We start from the raw sequence: 6,990 nt of genomic DNA, 5'->3' as shown, positions 1-6,990 counted from the left end.
AGATAGTCCTCGTGTAGCTTTGCGCGAAATTTGAAACCAATCAAAGCTGTACAAGGGTTATCTGGGCTTAGCGGTTCCTAATTTTGAATTGATAGATAATAGGGAAAGCAGCTAACAGCATTCACCACCATCTGCTATAAACTTACGACGGCATCCAGAGCAGAGCGCGTTTTTCTTTTCTTTTTTTTTTGCGAAACGAATCGTGGACACTCATTTTCACGTTTCGGGCAAACTATCAATTAAACCAAGCCTTTCACCGATGGGTAAACAGATAAATAGACAGGTGGTTGGATGGTTAGATATACAGGCAACTGAAACATTGGTAGAAGCACAAAATTGAACCTTTGTTACACTGTTACATTAACTTTTTACGTACCATTACTTTGTTTGCTGAAGCAAAAATTTCGTGATTTCTTATTGACATGCTATTAAGATTTTATTCACTGATAATTAAGGTTAAATAAAAACACACACAGTTGTTTTTTTCCTAGTATTTTCCCGCAAGAAAAGTAACAAACACATCCACCAAGAATGGGGTTTAAAATCAATAACAGCAAAAACGTGTGTGTTGTGTATCAAAGTAGTCTGGTGGGGTTGCTAATATACCTCTTAAATCATTCTGTCACTGAAATGTTAACAATGAAAAACAAGAGAAAGTGTTTGGCTTTCACAAACACAGTTGTTATTCCATTAAAGTACAAGCACTAAAACTAGCATTTCCATCCTGACGGAGTTCTGACCACTTTCAATCATTTGAAGCAATATTGTGAACAGAGCTATATTTTTTTGTAATGTACCTCCTCATGAGAAAAAGTTATAAAGTACAACAGAGAACGTCAACTCTGTAGAACGTGTGATTCATTTTCGATGTTTTGGTAGATAGCAAGTGTTAAATTTTTAATCTTGTTGTTGAGAATTCTGAGCCTTAGGCAAAAAATGATTCTTTAATTTTTATCGTCAAAAATTTAAAATGAAGCAATAATGAAACAATGCTGTTTTGGTGTAAACATGATATCAGTTTATATTTATTAATCCTCTTACTACCCATTCTTCTGTAACAAATAACTTACGACACTTTTAGCTTTTCAACGTTAAACTGATGTTATGCTTGAAGTAACCAACTTATAAACAATGTTATCTTCTTTTGGTAGGTTTAGCTTCTAAATCACCAGCGGCTTAGAGTATGTTTGTAACAGTTCTAATTTGTTAACATTTTCAACACTACGCCCTGCATATGATACGTGCTCCCAGTAGCTCATCGGTAAGCCTGAGGAATTATGACAACGCCAAAAATCGGGTTTCTATACCCACGGTAGGCACAGCTCACTGTGCTTAAAGTTTAGTCATGGAAAATTTCAAAATATCATCAATACAATTGGTTGTTTGTTTGTTTGAATTTAAGCACAAAGCTACACAATGGACTGTCTGTGCTCTGTCCCCCACGGGTATCGAAACCCATATTCTAGCGGTGTACCTCCGCAGACTTACCGCTGTGCCATTGGGGGGGGGGGGCAATACATTTGTAAAAGTTCCTAAAACTGTAAAATAGTTACTTACTTTGTGTTTTTTTAGAATCAAGCAATTAAAGTAAAATAGCCTGCTTGAATAAATGACAATAATTTAAATCAAATTATTTAGATATGGCGATATTTTGTATTAAGTTATGCCGAAATGATATGTTCATTTTAGACTTCTTAGAACTATGGCTATGAACAAGCTAATATATTTTATCATCTGCTAAGAAAAAAGACAAACATTAACCTGCCTTCCCGACATCTTTCTGACGGCGTGGTTACCACGAAGTAGAACACCTGTTTCATTCCCACCACGAGGTACGCATATCGGCACCTATTATTCTGTGGCTGCTTTCTGGCTTTATCATTTGGTTGCATTTTCCATCGACTCGCAGAGTCACTTAAGTGTGAATGCGTCAGTTGCTGGCTCATCACTTGTCAGATGTTTGTTTGAAGATGTCAACAATCGTTCAAGCTTTTTATTATTATTTTTTTAGCTTTTCGCTAGTCAGTAATCCATATGCGAGAAAATATTTAAATATGAAGACGTAATTTACATTTATGGTTTGGTTTGTTTTGAATGTCGCGCAAAGCTACTCGAGGGTTATCTGCTCTATCCGTCAATAATTTAGCAGCGATTGAATAGAGGGAAACTAGCTAGTCAGTACCACCCACCGCCAACTCTTGAACTACTCTTTTACTAAATAATAGTGGGATTGACCGTTACATTATAACGCTCTCACTGACGAAAGGGCAAACATGTTCGGTGAAGGAGATTCGAACCCTCGATCCTAAGATTGCGAGTCGAACGCCCTAACCACAAGGCCATCCTAGGCCATTTAGATTTATAATTAAAAAGTAATTAATTTTTTTGAGCGTCTTTACTTTACAATAGGTTTCTTTGAACGATTTAAAATTTGCAGGATAGATTGTTGAACCCAAATATATTTATCTATTGTAGTTTTTGCTTGTTATAATTACCCTGATATTTTTGGTAGTCTGTAAAATTTTGAAACAAAGTGGGATCCAATTATATTGACATATAACAGCTTTTACGTGCAGTGAAATATAATAAACATCCGAATGTAGCACCACAAAGAAGGCTCCATCGTCAAATATCAACCACAATTTCTGGTGGTTATCAGGTTGCAAGATCAAGGCTGGACCCGAGATTTATTCGCGAATTGCTACGAGATATTATAGGTTTTGTTCGGTTTAATACATTAGTGATAGACGCGTCTGACACAGACGTCGTTGCCACTGGAGCGGCGAGAGAGCGATTTGATCAGCAAAATACATTTGATGCAGAGAAAGAGGGAGGCAGAGGCTATCGGCCACAGTTCGGTTTTAGAGACATTGAATTGAACCGAGACTATATTGATGGTGGTTCAGCCAACCTAATTTGTATGATGGTTGTATGAAAGATAACTTCGGTACCCTAGTGTAGCTACAGAAATGGTTTTGAGTTTGATGATAAAATGTCGTGTTCACTACCTATGGGTGAACATTTGTTAGCAAGTGATGCGTATTGTGCGATATGACAGAAATCAGATTTTATATTACTTATTACAGACGTTAGCTTTAATCAACCATGAACTATTTTATTTTATTTTATTAGCACAATTTTGATGCATTAGACTGGACGAAATCTTTGATTGTCATATTTATCTGATTACAGAAGTTTCAATTATATTAATGTTATCTGATTACAGAAGTTTCCATTATATTAATGTTAATACAGAAACTGTTGTTTTAAAGTTTTTGAATTCACAATTTTTATATATTTGAAGATAATTTTTTAAACTTCATCTCCTCTAGCTGCACCAAACTTTCTTTACCCAAAGCAATATTCGCATGTTTATTAATTAGTTTCATAATTGTTAAATGCTTTAAGTAAAAATTATTTCTTACAATCGCAATATTTGGTCATTATATGTAAGAATAATAAGGTCATCCTGGGCGGGCATGTCCTACTAAGTAGCGTGACCAGACTGTGAATCCGTGAGCTCATAATTCGCAGTACTTTGTCACAAAAACGCACTAAACACTTTGGAGTTGTGGGTGTGCCTTAAAAATGCTGGAGGCTCGGCATGACCAGGTGGCTAGGGCACTCGATTCGCAATCTGCGGGTCGCGGGTTCGAATCCCAGTCACACCAAATATGCTCGCCCTGTCAGCCGTGGGGGCGTTATAATGTGACGGTCAATTCCACTATTCGTTGGTAAAAGAGTAGCCCAAGAGTTGGCAGTGGGTGGTGATGACTAGCTGCCTTTCCTCTAGTCTTACACTGCTAAATTAGGGACGGCTAGGGCATATAGCTTTCGTGTGGCTTTGCGAGAACTTCATAACAAACAAATACATGTTTCGTCGATTCCTTTTCGTTTTACGGGTAACAATATCACGGCTCTGAAATATCAGTGACACCAGATATAAAAAGTCAGACTCGTTATATGATTCTCATTAATAAAATAACTTGAAGTTTTATTTTTTCTTCAACAAGGAGATTAAAGAAAAGTGTATTGTTACGTCTCCCTTTGTTAATTAATTTTTCGTAACTTGGTTCCGACGAAACTTTAGCGACACAAGTCCTTACATAATAAAACTAGTTTATTCTTTCCGAATATAACTTTACGATACACTTAATTTCAACATTCGCGCTAAAACAAACACTATAACGAACGAACGTTAACTTCAACAATACCCTGTGACTGCAGATCAATTACTCACTACCTACACACATCATTATTGCGTCACGCCGTCACCCTCTTATATATATACCAGACTACCCTATATCTAGTAATCTCCCGACAATTCACGAAGGTACAAGATATTTCCAGAAAGCAGGGGGCGTGACACTAGTCACGTGACCTCGCTGACGCAACAGTATTTTAGTTAAAGAATAGTGACTAATGTAGTTCTGTAGTTTGTACTTCACGAGGAAATATCTGTTGTTATAAAGCAAACTTCAGGTTCATAATAATATAGTTTGGGTGTTACTACACAATTCACTACGTATTGACGAATCTCGAAATGTACTTGACTTTAAAACTTGAAAATGAACCTGGCTGAGAAACTCAAAGTACAGTTACACGTTAAATTAATATAGTTTATCTTGCTATATTTGGAGACGTATACAGTATTTCGTGTGATATAATATAAAAGTCGATGCGCTGTAAACGTAAAGGCAAAAGTTAGTTGGTTATACACGATGAAAATCTTATAAAAAATACTTTATTGTTTTATTAAGCACTTGCTATCGTTGAAATAATTTGAACTAGAGTGGCCGAGCATACAAAACACGAGATTTTGTCTTTCTCGAGCGAATACTTAAAAGTGCGTACTAGTTTAATAGCAACGAGGCAATTATTAAGATTTTCTTTGCTACAGTCTGTAGGTTTTAAAACAACTATTGAATAGTCTCTTTGTTAGAGATTTTGAGACAACCATATTGGAAGTTTCGATATCTTTTGTTACGGAATATTATTGAAAGTCTCTGTTTTAGTGGCTACGAATCAGTTGCCGTAGAGACTATGCATTGGTCCTTCGAGGTAACTATTTGTTTGAGACACTATTGATTAACCTCCACGTTGATAGTTCGAAGACAGCTAACACACAGCCAACGTTTAAACATTCCTAATGTAAAAAAAAGAGGAGCTTTAAAGCTAGAATAAAGTCGAAATAATAATGAAATGGTTTTAACTATTTTTAAAGGTGTAACGTTGTTATCACGCTCAATCAAACGATAGCTTTTCTAACCATAACTGTTTGACAAAATGTAAATTCTAGCTACATTTGCTTTTCGCCAGAATAATTTACTGGTCGAGGTATATTAAAAGTATCACCAGGGAATAAGGGAACATCGTGATAAAAGACAACAACTAAATACTAAACATCCGCCTAAAGTTTGTTAATATTAATGTGGCTATGAGTCAGTTTCTGAACAGGATTATGTTGGCGGCCTTACGACAGTCTAGCTTTTGTTTGTCTTGGGGTAAATATTAAATCGTGTCTATGCTTGGGGTCTTTTATTAGCTGATATTTATATCAGTGTTGGAAGTTTTAAAGGAATTATTTAATAGTCCTTTATTAGCTGATATTTATATCAGTGTTGGCAGTTTTAAAGGAATTATTTAATAGTATTTTATTAATTGATATTTATATCAGTGTTGGCAGTTTTAAAGGAATTATTTAATGGTATTTTATTAGGTGATATTCATATCAGTGTTGGGAGTTTTAAAGGAATTATTTAATAGTCTTTTATTAGCTGATATTTATATCAGTGTTGGCAGTTTTAAAGGAATTGTTTAATAGTCTTTTATTAATTGATATTTATATTAATGTTGGCAGTTTTAAAGGTTTGCTTGTTTGTAATTAAGCACAAAGCTACACAATGGGCTATCTGTGCTCTGCCCACCACAGGTATTGAAACTCGGTTTTTAGCGTCGTAAGTCCATAGACATACAGCTGTGCCACTGGGGGACAGTTTTAAAGGAATTATTAAAAAAGTATTTTATTGAGTCGAAGCAACCATTACATATAGTTACTATGATCATAATCTAGTCCATATGGAGAACACTACTTGTATAGGTACTTATTCTCCTGGAAAGAATCAGCGCAGATAGCCCATTGTGCGTTTTATTTTCTCTCAAAGCTGTCTGTACTGTGTCTATCGCCCGCATCGAAACCCGATTTTTAGCGTTGTAAGCCTTTAGACTTACGCTGAGCCATCGGGGCAGCTCTTCTCAAAGCAATAATCAGCGTAAATACTCCATTATGCAGCTTTGCGCTAAAACACAAAAGCAATAATGACATATTTATTAACCATTTTCATAACTGTTAACTATTTTAAATGAAAACGTTTCTTTGTGATCACAGTATCTGGTCATTGCGGAATTCCTTATATCATAATACAGTGACACTAATTGCATTTAATAAAGAATAATGTTTTAATGATTAATATAAACATAAAAAGACGAATTATAACGCACTGAATAATCCTTTGAATCCGAGTGCCAGAAGTGGCCTAATGGTTAGCGAGCTGAAATGTATTGTTTAACACGTTCCGTATACTTTCAGCTGTGGGAGTGTGGTAACCCTAACAGTCAATCCCACTGTAGTTAAAGTGTGCTTTTAATTGATTACTGTTTCCTTGGTTGAAAGTTCTAAACTGGGGATAGCTATGGCTGAAAGTTAAGATCTCTGAAGTGGCTGTTTAGTCCATTTGTTGCATAAGCCGTCGTTCAGATTGCAAATACAAAATACCTCTATTCCAATACGGTTTCTTTAAAATCCTGTAAATCATCAATATCATTATTCTATACGAACTTCTTATGTTTTTGTGTGTATATCAACTTCCTTAAATTCTGTAAATTATCAATATAATTAATCTATATCCACATCCCACCAAACATGCTCGCCCTTTCAGCCGTGGGGGCGTTATAATGTGACGGTCAATCCCACTATTCGTTGGTAAAAGA

This window comes from Limulus polyphemus, unplaced genomic scaffold (genome assembly GCF_000517525.1).
Source record: "Limulus polyphemus unplaced genomic scaffold, Limulus_polyphemus-2.1.2 Scaffold2132, whole genome shotgun sequence".
NCBI classification, from domain to species: domain Eukaryota; kingdom Metazoa; phylum Arthropoda; class Merostomata; order Xiphosura; family Limulidae; genus Limulus; species Limulus polyphemus.
The sequence above is the reverse complement of the archived record's forward strand: the minus strand, read 5'-3'. Positions refer to the sequence as shown.